The 15,572-nt window shown below is 37.5% G+C and overlaps 1 protein-coding gene across 1 annotated transcript in view; it reads right to left on the minus strand.

Annotated features, from left to right (window-relative positions):
• The window catches only part of LOC133581345 (sodium channel protein type 5 subunit alpha-like), a 166,119-nt gene that overhangs the window by 149,511 nt on the left and 1,036 nt on the right, over positions 1-15,572 (minus strand). The gene's annotated exons all lie outside the window — the stretch shown is intronic.

Raw genomic sequence — 15,572 nt, forward strand, 5'->3', positions numbered from 1 at the left:
AGTCTGTCAGTCATTTGTGCACGATGGGGGCGTAGTATGATGCCACCATGGCTGAAAACTCGCTCCACTGGAGCACTGGAGGCAGGCACTGCCAAGACTCTCATGGTCACTCGGAACAGTGAAGGAAGAGTCTTCATGTTCAATGCCCAGAACAAAAGGGGGGAGAGAGTTGTTTTGGGTTGGTGCACTACTTGTAAGTGTATCTTGTGTTTTTTATGTTGATTTAATTAAAAAAAGAAGAAACAAATATATATATTTCTTGTGCGGCCCGATACCAATCCATCCACGGACCAGTACCGGGCCGCGGCCCGGTGGTTGGGGACCACTGAGGTAAACAACCAACAGTATGTCAGAAAGCTAGCTAAAACGGTACACATATTCATAATATAGTATACATTTTAAGTGACCTTTATTTTACTATTTTTGTCTTTTTTTAGGTGGCTAAAATACGCGGTGCTGCTGACCGCCGTCTAACGTTACGTGTGATATATTGACTAACGTAACCCTGCTTAAAAAAAATCACTGAACAAAAAGTATGAATAAGGTAGTGAACTGCAACAGATTCCCGTGTTTGCAATAACGTTATAACGTTAGCAGTGAGTTTACAGCCTCACTGATTTAACTACACAGCAAATAAAAGTCACGTTACTTAGCCAATAAACGTTATCTTACATTCAAAACGTACCGTTCTTTGTGCAACTTCAAATGCCGGACGAAGTTGGAAGTTGTTGCCTCTCCATCAGTAATTTTCGAACCGCATGTGTTGCATACTGCAAACCGTTTTGTGTTGACCACCTCGTAATTTTTATACCCAAACAAAATTATTTTAGGTATCATTTTTTGTTCACTGGCGTGTGGTTTGGACATGTCTTCTTCGTTGGTTGTCCTGCAATTTGATTGGATGAATGCTGTGTGATGAAAACAAAGTAGATCTAATTTGATTGGCTGTTGTACTGAGACCACACCAGCTGACACACGCAACGCTGATAGACAAGTACACAATGAAAAATACGGAGCGCTCCCGAATAACTTTTTCATCTTTGGGTTTTGGGTAAAGTAGCAAGTCATGTCAAGTCATGTCAATTCAAAAGGCTCAAGTCCAAGTGAAGTCACAAGTCATTGATGTTAAAGTCTAAGTCGAGTTGCAAGGCTTTTTACATTTTGTCAAGTCGAGTCTAAAGTCATCAAATTCATGACTCGAGTCTGACTCGAGTCCAAGTCATGTGACTCGAGTCCACACCTCTGCTAAAAAGTACCGGTCACTACACACCGTAGGAGGATACAATAGCTCACCAGCGTCCCAATGTATACAAATGCCTCACACCTAACATCCACTGTAATGATACCAAGTACAGGAGCGTATCTAGTCGATACTACTATAATTACATTGATATTTTTTGGCATCACAAAATCTTCTTTTGTTTTTAAAAAATGTATATTATGTTCATAAACTCAGGAAACATGAGGACTTTGAATATGACCAATGTATGATCCTGTAACTACTTGGTATCCGATTGATGCCCAAATTTGTGGTATCATCCAAAACTAATGTAAAGCATCCAAACAACAGAAGAATAAGTGAATATTATATTTTAACAGAAGTGTAGATAGAACATGTTAAAATAGAAAATAAGCAGATATTAACAGTAAATGAACAAATAGATTAATAATTCATTTTCTACCTCTTGTCCTTAATAATGTTGACAAAATAATAGAATGATAAATGACACAATATGTTACTGCATACGTCAGCAGACTAAATTAGGAGCCTTTGTTTGTTTACTTACTAATAAAAGACAAGTTGTCTAGTACGTTCACTATTTTATTTCAGGACAAAATTGCAATAATAAACATATGTTTAATGTACCCTAAGATTTTTTGTTCAAATAAAGCCAATAATGCAATTTTTTGTCGTCCCCTTTATTTAGAAAAGTACCGAAAAGTACCAAAATGAACCCTAAATCAAGGAAAATGTATAAAGAAAAAAAACTAAGGAAGAAAAATAATTCCAAAGAAAACTTAGCTTCTATTCCTTCATGCTGTTAACTATCTGTCTGGCTGCACACGCTGGAATTGAGTAACGAGGGCAGAATAATGAATTTATTGACTGTGCGGCGTGAAAGCCGATGTGTTTTATTTGTAAATAAGTAAACGCAGGTGCAGGTGTCAAACTCAAGGCCCAGGGGCCAATTCTGGCCCGCTACAACATTTTATGTAGCCCCTTGAAAGCCTGGAAAAAATGAGATTCAATAAAATACTTTCATATTTTTTGAATTATTATTTTTTTAATAAATGCATTTGTTCTTTAAATTTTGACAGAAAAAAAATGCATGTATTAAACTTTAATATTATCTGACCACGCCAATTATATCATTATATACCGTATTGCAAAACTATTTTTGTGAGATTAAAAACAAATAGTTATATACACTATATTTCCAAAAGTATTTGTCCACCTGCCTTGACTCACATATGAACTTGAAAGGCCATCCCATTCCTAACCCATAGGGTTCAATATGATGTCGGTCCACCTTTTGCAGCTATTACAGCTTCAACTCTCCTGGGAAGGCTGTCCACAAGGTTGCGGAGTGTGTTTATAGGAATTTTCTTCCAAAAGCGCATTGGTGAGGTCACACACTGATGTTAGTCGAGAAAGCCTGGCTCTCAGTCTCCGTTTTAATTCATCCCAAAAGGTGTTCTATCGGGTTCAGGTCAGGACTCTCTGCAGGCCAGTCAAGTTCATCCACACCAGACTCTGTCATCCATGTCTTTATGGACCTTACTTTGTGCACTGGTGCACAGTCATGTTGGAAGAGGAAGGGGCCGGCTCCAAACTGTTCCCACACGGTTGGGAGCATGGAATTGTCCAAAATGTTTTGGTATCCTGGAGAATTCCAAGTTCCTTTCACTGGAAAAACTACCCCACACCATAATTCGTCCTCCCCCAAATTTCGCACTCGGCACAATGCAGTCCGAAATGTACTGTTCTCCTGGCAACCTCCAAACCCATACTCGTCTATCCAGCTGCTCGGCCATAGAAGCCCATTCCATGAAGCTCTCTGCGTACTGTACGTGGGCTAATTGGAAGGTCACATGACGTTTGGAGCTCTGTAGCAACTGACCGTGCAGAAAGTCTTTGCACTATGCGCTTCAGCATCCGCTGACCCCTCTCTGTCAGTTTACGTGGCCTACCACTTGGTGGCTGAGTTGCTGTTGTTCCCAAACTCTTCCTATTTTCTTATAATAAAGTTGACTTTGGAATATTTAGGAGCATGACAGTTATGACAGTTCCACGCTGGAAATCACTGAAAGCGGCCCATTTTATCACAAATGTTTGTAGAAACAGTCTCCATGCCTAAGTGCTTGATTTTACACACCTGGGGCCGGGCCAAGTGATTAGAACACCTGATTCTGGTCATTTGGATGGCTGGCCAAATACTTTTGGCAATATAGTGAATCCTGCTCGTCACCTTTATTTATTATTTTAAAGCAAGTTATACATAAGCAAATCTAATAATCAAATGCATTTCGATGATGTAAATTACAAAAATGTTTAAATCGGCCCTTACTGTGATGTGGCCCCCAATGAAAATGAGTTTGACACCCCTGTTCTAAAGGAACATCCAAATGTTGATGTGCGGCTCTTGAGGCTTTTGGGCTCTTGAAACTGTGGCCCTCTTCATTATGTAGTTGAATAGCCCTGCCCTAGGTTCTAAACTTGGCCTATTTTACTTCCTTTCAGCTTCTGGCCCTTCAAAATAAAACCAATAAATGTTAAATGTGGAAGAATACAAATAGATATATATATACGGTGCATGAGATGATCACAATAGACTTTATTGATCCACAAGGGAAATTGTTCCACACAGTAGCTCAGTTACAAAGGATGGAAAGGATAATGCAGGTATGAAGTAGACTGAAAATGTACCGTAGTAGCTGTTAGAATAATTCTATCTAAATTATCACAAAAACTTTAAAGACCAAAAGATGTCTTTGAACTAGAGATAAATGCGTTAAAATGTAATATCGGAAATTATCGGTATCGGTTTTTATTTTTTTATTTTTTTTATTTTATTTTTTTATTTTTTATTAAATCAACATAAAAAACACAAGATATACTTACAATTAGTGCACCAACCCAAAAAAACTCCCTCCCCCATTTACACTCATTCACACAAAAGGGTTGTTTCTTTCTGTTATTAATATTCTGGTCCACTAATAGTACTAACCTTTAACAGTTAATTTTACTCATTTTCATTCATTACTAGTTTCTATCTAACTGTTTTTATATTGTTTTACTTTCTTTTTTATTCAAGAAAATGTTTTGAATTTATTTATCTTATTTTATTTTATTAATTTTTTTTAAAAGTACCTTATCTTCACCATACCTGGTTGTCCAAATTAGGCATAATAATGTGTTAATTCCACGACTGTATATATCGGTTGATATCGGTATCGGTATCGGTAATTAAAGAGTCGGACAATATCGGAATATCGGATATCGGCAAAAAGCCATTATCGGACATCCCTACTTTGAACCTACCAAGAGTAAGGCTGTTATGTATTGTAATCAAACAGAAAGATATTGTCTGACCCAAGAACTACAAAAGCGAAGAGGAAGCAGGACCAGACTCCCCACCAGGCGACCTCTTTTTGAACCTCCTTTTTCAACTGTTTTATGAACCTCTTTTTGAACTCTTCTACGACCTTTTCTGTGAACTGTTTACGACCTTTTCTTTTGAACTGTTGCGATTAAAGGCGATGGCTGTTTACGACCTCGTCCCTCAGAAGCAGCTGTTGTCATGTGGTCAGAGAACGTCCGAATAAAGGGGCAGGCGTACAATCTTTTGGCAGAGCGTAATGACACTGTACAAGGGTACAGATGTCCAAGCGTCTCTCCTCATATTGAGTCCAAATTGAATTCTGGTCTCTGTTTAATTCTTTGCTTCTTGTCTTGTTTAATAGATGTCGTCAGTGTTTGAACCTGACAGTAGCAATATAAAATATAACATATATGTAGTATTTACATATTATATACACAGTATATAATATATACTTATATATTATGTTATCGCGTGGACATCGGGGGCGGTACCACTGGATTGGCAGACCGGGGTGGTGGTTCCTCTCTTTAAAAAGGGGAACCGGAGGGTGTGTTCTAACTATCGTGGGATCACACTCCTCAGCCTTCCCGGTAAAGTCTATTCAGGTGTACTGGAGAGGAGGCTACGCCGGATAGTCGAACCTCGGATTCAGGAGGAACAGTGTGGTTTTCGTCCTGGTCGTGGAACTGTGGACCAGCTCTATACTCTCGGCAGGGTCCTTGAGGGTGCATGGGAGTTTGCCCAACCAGTCTACATGTGTTTTGTGGACTTGAAGAAGGCATTCGACCGTGTCCATCGGGAAGTCCTGTGGGGAGTGCTCAGAGAGTACGGGGTATTGGACTGTCTGATTGTGGCAGTCCGCTCCCTGTATGATCAGTGCCAGAGCTTGGTCCGCATTGCCGGTAGTAAGTCGGACACGTTTCCAGTGAGGGTTGGACTCCGCCAAGGCTGCCCTTTGTCACCGATTCTGTTCATAACTTTTATGGACAGAATATCTAGGCGCAGTCAAGGCGTTGAGGGGATCTGGTTTGGTGGCTGCAGGATTAGGTCTCTGCTTTTTGCAGATGATGTGGTCCTGATGGCTTCATCTGGCCAGGATCTTCAGCTCTCACTGGATCGGTTCGCAGCTGAGTGTGAAGCGACTGGGATGAGAATCAGCACCTCCAAGTCCGAGTCCATGGTTCTCGCCCGGAAAAGGGTGGAGTGCCATCTCCGGGTTGGGGAGGAGATCTTGCCCCAAGTGGAGGAGTTCAAGTACCTCGGAGTCTTGTTCACGAGTGAGGGAAGAGTGGATCGTGAGATCGACAGGCGGATCGGTGCGGCGTCTTCAGTAATGCGGACGCTGTATCGATCCGTTGTGGTGAAGAAGGAGCTGAGCCGGAAGGCAAAGCTCTCAATTTACCGGTCGATCTACGTTCCCATCCTCACCTATGGTCATGAGCTTTGGGTTATGACCGAAAGGACAAGATCACGGGTACAAGCTGCCGAAATGAGTTTCCTCCGCCGGGTGGATGGGCTTTCCCTTAGAGATAGGGTGAGAAGCTCTGCCATCCGGGAGGAGCTCAAAGTAAAGCCGCTGCTCCTCCACATCGAGAGGAGCCAGATGAGGTGGTTCGGGCATCTGGTCAGGATGCCACCCGAACGCCTCCCTAGGGAGGTGTTTAGGGCACGTCCGACCGGTAGGAGGCCGCGGGGAAGACCCAGGACACGTTGGGAAGACTATGTCTCCCGGCTGGCCTGGGAACGCCTCGGGGTCCCACAGGAAGAGCTGGACGAAGTGGCTGGGGAGAGGGAAGTCTGGGCTTCCCTGCTTAGGCTGCTGCCCCCGCGACCCGACCTCGGATAAGCGGAAGAAGATGGATGGATGGATGGATGGATGGATATTATGTTATATGTTTATATAATATATACAATATATAACAATTACCAGTGCAATTATTGGCAGTATTATGTTTTTTTAATCCCTACTAAACTCTATTATGCTCACTAAATAATATTGTGTATGCCATTTTCTTTAATTATTTTGGATTTTACACAGACATTTTTATATATTTTATTTATTTATTTTTTTTAAAGTCTTTTCTGTATTTGGATTATTGCTGCGCATTTGCCCGTGTGGGCCACAGTAATAAGGTCTGATCACATTCCCTCCAGTCACCATAATCCTCTTTTTGTCCTTTTTTTTTTTTGTCCTATAAATAAGCCATTTCTCAATCTGGGTTTGAATGTGTAATGAAACAAGCATATGGTTACTGTAAAACATTGAAATGTAAAGGTCCCCAGCATTTTAAATGTGTTGGTTGTCTGACATGGACTTGTTTCTTCAGCATTGTCCACACGTTTAAGTCAGAACTTTGGGAAGGCCATTCTAAAACCTTCATTCTAGCCTGATTTAGACATTCCTTTACTACTTTTGACGTGTGTTTGGGGTCATTGTCCTGTTGGAACACCCAACTGCGCCCAAGACCCAACCTCCGGGCTGATGATTTTAGCTTGTCCTGAATAATTTGGAGGTAATCCTCCTTTTTCATTGTCCCATTTACTCTTGGTAAAGCACCAGTTCCATTGGCAGCAAAACAGGCCCAGAGCATAATACTACCACCACCATGCTTAACGGTAGGAATGGTGTTCCTGGGATTAAAGGCCTCACCTTTTCTCCTCCAAACATATTGCTGGGTATTGTGGCCAAACAGCTCCGTTTTTGTTTCATCTGACATCACATGGACAAAGATAAGACCTTCTGGAGGAAAGTTCTGTATGTAAACTTTTGACCACAACTGTATGTGCAAAATAAACCACGTGATGTTAGTGCACCAGTCAAGGAAAATTATGAAACTAAATATAAAACATCGTGTAATTTGATTTTGACATAATTTCTTTATCTTGATAGATTTAAAAAAAAAAAAACATTATCACATAATTTATTCAGAAAATATAAATAACGACAAATAAAGATAGAATACTATTAACCGCAACATGTAGGTGTAAAAAAAAACAACCCAACAACATTATGATTTGTACATTTGTACATCAGAATGTGCTTGTTCTATTTTTAAACAAAGAAAACAAGCTGAAGTTGTCTTTATTTTTAAGTTATCTTGCCGAGATTTTACCAGTCCGGCCCCACTTGGGAGTAGATTTTTCTCCATGTGCCCCCCCCCCATCTAAAATGAGTTTGACAACCCTGGTTTAGTTGATCATGTTTTGATTCCATCTGTGGTCATGCATAACATTATTTGTCATTAAATAACTTGCAGTAAAGTAAAGAATATTTATACAGTCGTCAAAAGGGATGATGACCTACTTCTGACCACAGAACTTTCCTCCAGAAGGTCTTATCTTTGTCCATGTGATGTCAGATGAAACAAAAATTGAGCTTTTTGGCCACAATACCCAGCAATATGTTTGGAGGAGAAAAGGTGAGGCCTTTAATCCCAGGAACACCATTCCTACCGCTAAGCATGGTGGTGGTAGTATTATGCTCTGGGCCTGTTTTGCTGCCAATGGAACTGGTGCTTTACAGAGAGTAAATGGGACAATGAAAAAGGAGGATTACCTCCAAATTCTTCAGGACAAGCTAAAATCATCAGCCCGGAGGTTGGGTCTTGGGCGAAGTTGGGTGTTCCAACAGGACAATGACCCCCAAACACGCGTCAGAAGTGGTAAAGGAATGGCTAATTCAGGCTAGAATGAAGGTTTTAGAATGGCCTTCCCAAAGTCCTGACTTAAACGTGTCATTTAACATTGACTTTAAAAAATGTCAGGTTCTTTTTTATACTCAGCAAACTCATCCCTGCCCACGGGTCCGATCCAGCCCTCGGGCCGTATATTCGACACCCCTGAACTAAACCATAAGTCAAGTCTCCCGGGCCATGGCGCCCTCTCAGAGCGTCGGACCGCAACAAAGCAAGTGATGATGACCTACTTCTTTTTTTTTTTTTTACAAAACAAAACAACCCTTTCAACGTCATTGACGCAGATAAATGTGGTTGCAGGAGGCGGAGACTAAGATTTTCAGGCCATATTTAAAGTCAAGAGTAAAGAGAATGTGAGCTATCAATGATTTGCTTGTTTTGGAATGTAGACACAAGTTAGACCACTAAATCACATTAATCTTGATTTATAACATCATTTAATAATACAAAAAGTGTTTTGACCCTTTTATTCTGTCGACTACTTCTGCCACATTTTTCAACTCACTTCAACCGTTCCACTGTCCAAACATTCCTCTTAATCAGGACCAAAAAATTTAAACATTTCCGTATTGAAAAATTTCATTTTTTTCCCCCGAAATGACTTAATGACGTTTTTTAATTAAAAAAATCTAACGGTTTCAACATTTCTCGACCGATTTTGAAAAATTCCAACACCAACCATTTGAACTCATTCCGAACATTCAAGTCTTTTAAAATTTTCCAAGAAAATTCACGCTTTTCCCGAAATTCCCAAATTTCCATGAAATTCCCAAATTTCCATGAAATTCCCAAATTTCCATGAAATTCCCAAATTCCCATGAAATTCCCATTGAAATGAATGGGACATTTTTCAAAGTTCCACAATTCCCACATTTTTCATCCGATTCAAACCGTTCCAGCTCCAAAATATTCAGCCTGTTCAAAATTGTGTGTTCTATTTCAACAATTACAAAAAATTCCCGGATTTCCCCGAAATTCCTTAATAACGTTTCTTATTTAAAAATGTTACTACTTCAACATTTCTCGACCGATTTGGAAAAATTCCAACACCAACCATTTCAACTCATTCCGAACATTCAAGTCTTTAAAAAATTTCCACAAAAATTTCCCGCTTCTCCCGAAATTCCCGAATTTCCATGAAATTCCCAAATTTCTATGAAATTCCCATTGAAAAGAATGGGACATTTTTCACAGTTCCACAATTCCCACATTTTTCATCCTATTCAAACTGTTCCAGCTCCAACATATTCAGCCTGTTCAAAATGGTGTGCTCTTTTTTAACAATTAAAAAAAATTCCTGGATTTCCCCGAAATTCCCAAATTTCCATGAAATTCCCATTGAAATGAATGGGACATTTTTCAAAGTTTCCCAATTCCCAAATTTTTCATCCGATTCAAACTGTTCTAGCTCCAAAATATTCAGCCTGTACAAAATTGTGTGCTCTCCTTCAACAATTTAAAAAAATTCCCGGATTTCCCTGAAATTCCATAATAATGTTTCTTAATTAAAAATGTTACTACTTCAACATTTCTCGACCGATTTGGAAAAATTCCAATGCCAACCGTTTCAACTCGTTCAGAACATTCAAATCTTTTAAAATGTCCCCAAAAAATTCCCGCTTTTCTCGGAATTCCCAAATTTCCATGAAATTCCCAAATTTCCATGAAATTTTCAAATTCTCATGAAATTCCCATTGAAATGAATGGGACATTTTTCACAATTCCACAATTTCCCACATTTTTCATCCGATTCAAACTGTTCCAGCTCCAAAATATTCAGTCTGTTCAAAATTGTGTGCTCTCCATCAACAATTTTTTTTTAAATCCGGGATTTCCCCGAAATTCCTTAATAACGTTTCTTAATTAAAAATGTTACTACTTCAACATTTCTCGACCGATTTGGAAAAATTCCAATACCAACCATTTCAACTCGTTCAGAACATTCAAGTCTTTTAAAAATTTCCCCCAAAAAATTCCCGCTTTTCCCGTGATTCCCAAATTTCCATGAAATTCCCAAATTTCTATGAAATTCCCATTGAAAAGAATGGGACATTTTTCACAGTTCCACAATTCCCACATTTTTCATCCGATTCAAACTGTTCCAGCTCCAAAATATTCAGCCTGTTCAAAATTGTGTGCTCTTTTTTAACAATTAAAAAAAATTCCCGGATTTCCCCGAAATTCCCAAATTTCCATGAAATTCCCATAAAATTCCAATTGAAATGAATGGGACATTTTTCAAAGTTCCCCAATTCCCACATTTTTCATCTGATTCAAACTATTCCAGCTCCAAAATATTCAGCATGTACAACATTGTGTGCTCTCCTTCAACAATTTAAAAGAATTCCCGGATTTCCCCGAAATTCCTTAATAATGTTTCTTAATTAAAAATGTTACTACTTCAACATTTCTCGACCGATTTGGAAAAATTCCAATACCAACCGTTTCAACTTGTTCAGAACATTCAAATCTTTTAAAATATTCCCAAAAAATTCCCGCTTTTCCCGAAATTCCCAAATTTCCATGAAATTCCCAAATTTCCATGAAATTCCCATTGAAATGAATAGGGCATTTTTCAAAGTTCCACAATTCCCACATTTTTCATCCGATTCAAACCGTTCCCGCTCCAAAATATTCAACCTGTTCAAAATTGTGTGCTCTTTTTCAATAATTTTTTTAAATTCCCGGATTTCCCCGAAATTCCTTCATAACATTTCTTAATCAAAAATTTTATTACTTCAACATTTCTCGATCGATTTGGAAAAATCCCAACACCAACCGTTTCAACTCATTCCGAACATTCAAGTCTTTTAAAATGTTCCGCAAAAAAAATCCCGCTTTTCCCGAAATTTCCATGAAATTCCCATTGAAATGAATGGGACATTTTTCACAGTTCCACAATTCCCACATTTTTCTTCCGATTCAAACTGTTCCAGCTCCAAAATATTCAGCCTGTTCAAAATTGTGTGCTCTATTTCAACAATTTAAAAAAAATTCCCGGATTTTCCTGAAATTCCTTAATAACGTTTCTTAATTAAAAATGTTACTACTTCAACATTTCTTGACCGATTGGAAAAATCCCAACACCAAACATTTCAACTCATTCTGAACATTCAAGTCTTTTAAAATTTCCCCCCCAAAATTTCTGCTTTTTGCGAAATTCCCAAATTTCCATGAAATTCCCAAATTTCCTTGAAATTCCAATTTTCCATGAAATCCCATTGAAATGAATGGGACATTTTTCACAGTTCCACAATTCCCACATTTTTCATCCGATTCAAACTGTTCCAGCTCCAAAATATTCAGCCTGTTCAAAATTGTGTGCTCTATTTCAACACTTGCAAAAATATTCCCGGATTTCCCTGAAATTCCTTAATAACCTTTTTTAATTAAAAATGTTACTACTTCAACATTTCTCGACCGATTTGGAAAAATTCCAACACCAACCGTTTCAACTCATTCAGAACATTCAAGTCTTTTGAAATTTTCCACAAAAAATTCCCGCTTTTCACGAAATTTACATGAAATCCCCATTAAAATGAATGGGACATTTTTCAAAGTTCCACAATTCCCACATTTTTCATCTGATTCAAACCCTTCCAGCTCCAAAATATTCAGCCTGTTCAAAATTGTGTGCTCTATTTCAACAATTTAGAAAAAAATTCCGGATTTTCCTGAAATTCCTTAATAACGTTTCTTAATTAAAAATGTTACTACTTCAACAATTCTTGACCGATTTGGATAGATTCCAACACCAACCGTTTCAACTCATTCTGAACATTCCAGTCTTTTAACATTTTCCGCAAAAAATTCCCGCTTTTCCCCAAATTTCCATGAAATTCCCATTGAAATGAATAGGACATTTTTCAAAGTTCCACAATTCCCACATTTTTCATCCGATTCAAACCGTTCCAGCTCCAAAATATTCAACCTGTTCAAAATTGTGTGCTCTTTTTCAATAATTTTTTTAAATTCCTGGATTTCCCCGAAATTCCTTAATAACATTTCTTAATCAAAAATGTTATTACTTCAACATTTCTCGATCGATTTGGAAAAATCCCAACACCAACCGTTTCAACTCATTCCGAACATTCAAGTCTTTTAAAATGTTCCGCAAAAAAAATCCCGCTTTTCCCGAAATTTCCATGAAATTCCCATTGAAATGAATGGGACATTTTTCACAGTTCCACAATTCCCACATTTTTCTTCCGATTCAAACCGTTCCAGCTCCAAAATATTCAGCCTGTTCAAAATTGTGTGCTCTATTTCAACAATTTAAAAAAAATTCCCGGATTTTCCTGAAATTCCTTAATAACGTTTCTTAATTAAAAATGTTACTACTTCAACATTTCTTGACCGATTGGAAAAATCCCAACACCAAACATTTCAACTCATTCTGAACATTCAAGTCTTTTAAAATTTCCCCCCCAAAATTTCTGCTTTTTGCGAAATTCCCAAATTTCCATGAAATTCCCAAATTTCCATGAAATTCCAATTTTCCATGAAATCCCATTGAAATGAATGGTACATTTTTCACAGTTCCACAATTCCCACATTTTTCATCCGATTCAAACTGTTCCAGCTCCAAAATATTCAGCCTGTTCAAAATTGTGTGCTCTATTTCAACACTTGCAAAAATATTCCCGGATTTCCCTGAAATTCCTTAATAACCTTTTTTAATTAAAAATGTTACTACTTCAACATTTCTTGACCGATTTGGAAAAATTCCAACACCAACCGTTTCAACTCATTCAGAACATTCAAGTCTTTTAAAATTTTCCACAAAAAATTCCCGCTTTTCCCGAAATTTACATGAAATCCCCATTAAAATGAATGGGACATTTTTCAAAGTTCCACAATTCCCACATTTTTCATCTGATTCAAACCCTTCCAGCTCCAAAATATTCAGCCTGTTCAAAATTGTGTGCTCTATTTCAACAATTTAGAAAAAAATTCCGGATTTTCCTGAAATTCCTTAATAACGTTTCTTAATTAAAAATGTTACTACTTCAACAATTCTTGACCGATTTGGATAGATTCCAACACCAACCGTTTCAACTCATTCTGAACATTTCAGTCTTTTAACATTTTCCGCAAAAAATTCCCGCTTTTTCCCAAATTTCCATGAAATTCCCATTGAAATGAATAGGACATTTTTCAAAGTTCCACAATTCCCACATTTTTCATCCGATTCAAACCGTTCCAGCTCCAAAATATTCAACCTGTTCAAAATTGTGTGCTCTTTTTCAATAATTTTTTTTAATTCCCAGATTTCCCCGAAATTCCTTAATAACATTTCTTAATCAAAAATGTTACTACTTCAACATTTCTCGATCGATTTGGAAAAATCCCAACACCAACCGTTTCAACTCATTCCGAACATTCAAGTCTTTTAAAATGTTCCGCAAAAAAAATCCCGCTTTTCCCGAAATTTCCATGAAATTCCCATTGAAATGAATGGGACATTTTTCACAGTTCCACAATCCCCACATTTTTCATCCGATTCAAACTGTTCCAGCTCCAAAATATTCAGCCTGTTCAAAATTGTGTGCTCTATTTCAACAATTAAAAAAAAATTCCCAGATTTTCCTGAAATTCTTTAATAACGTTTCTTAATTAAAAATGTTACTACTTCAACATTTCTCGACCGATTGGAAAAATCCCAACACCAAACATTTCAACTCATTCTGAACATTCAAGTCTTTTAAAATTTCCTCCCCAAAATTTCTGCTTTTTGCGAAATTCCCAAATTTCCATGAAATTCCCAAATTTCCATGAAATTCCAATTTTCCATGAAATCCCATTGAAATGAATGGTACATTTTTCACAGTTCCACAATTCCCACATTTTTCATCCGATTTAAACTGTTCCAGCTCCAAAATATTCAGCCTGTTCAAAATTGTGTGCTCTATTTCAACACTTGCAAAAATATTCCCGGATTTCCCTGAAATTCCTTAATAACCTTTTTTAATTAAAAATGTTACTACTTCAACATTTCTCGACCGATTTGGAAAAATTCCAACACCAACCGTTTCAACTCATTCAGAACATTCAAGTCTTTTAAAATTTCCCCCCAAAATTCCCGCTTTTCCCGAAATTCCTAAATTTCCATGAAATTCCAAATTTCCATGAAATTCCCATTGAAATGAATGGGACATTTTTCACAGTTCCACAATTCCCACGTTTTTCATCCGATTCAAACTGTTGCAGCTCCAAAATTGTCAGCTTGTTCAAAATTGTGTGCTCTATTTCAACACTTGCAAAAATATTCCCGGATTTCCCCGAAATTCCTTAATAACCTTTTTTAATTAAAAATGTTGCTACTTCAACATTTCTTGACCGATTTGGAAAAATTCCAACACCAACCGTTTCAACTCATTCAGAACATTCAAGTCTTTTAAAATTTTCTACAAAAAATTCCCGCTTTCCCCAAAATTTCCATGAAATTCCCATTAAATGAATAGGACATTTATTCAAACTTCCACAATTCCCATATTATTCCTCCGATTCAAACCGTTCCAGCTCCAAAATATTCAACCTGTTCAAAATTGTGTGCTCTATTTCAACAATTTTAAAAAAATTCCCGGATTTTCCTGAAATTCCTTAATAACGTTTCTTAATTAAAAATGTTACTATTTCAACATTTCTCGACCGATTTGGAAAAATTCCAACACCAACCGTTTCAACTCATTCAGAACATTCAAGTCTTTTAAAATTTTCCACAAAAAATTCCCGCTTTTCCCGAAATTTCCATGAATTTCCCATTAAATGAATGGGACATTTATTCAAACTTCCACAATTCCCATATTTTTCCTCCGATTCAAACCGTTCCAGCTCCAAAATATTCAGCCTGTTCATAATGGTTTGCTCTATTTCAACAATTTAAAAAATGTTCCCGGATTTCCCCGAAATTCCTTAGTAACATTTCTTAATTAAAAATGTTACTACTTCAACATTTCTCGACCGATTGGAAAAATTCCAACACCAACCATTTCAACTCATTCAGAACATTCAAGTCTTATAAAATTGTCCCCCCAAAATTCCCGCTTTTCCCGAAATTCCAAATTTCCATGAAATTTTCAAATTCTCATGAAATTCCTATTGAAATGAATGGGACATTTTTCACAATTCCACAATTCCCACATTTTTCATCCGATTCAAACTGTTCCAGCTCCAAAATATTCAGCCTGTTCAAAATTGTGTGCTCTATTTCAACAATTAAACAAAAAATTCCCGGATTTCCCCGAAATTCCTTAATAACATTTCTTAATTA

This window comes from Nerophis lumbriciformis, linkage group LG03 (genome assembly GCF_033978685.3).
Source record: "Nerophis lumbriciformis linkage group LG03, RoL_Nlum_v2.1, whole genome shotgun sequence".
In the NCBI taxonomy this organism is placed as follows: Eukaryota; Metazoa; Chordata; class Actinopteri; order Syngnathiformes; family Syngnathidae; genus Nerophis; species Nerophis lumbriciformis.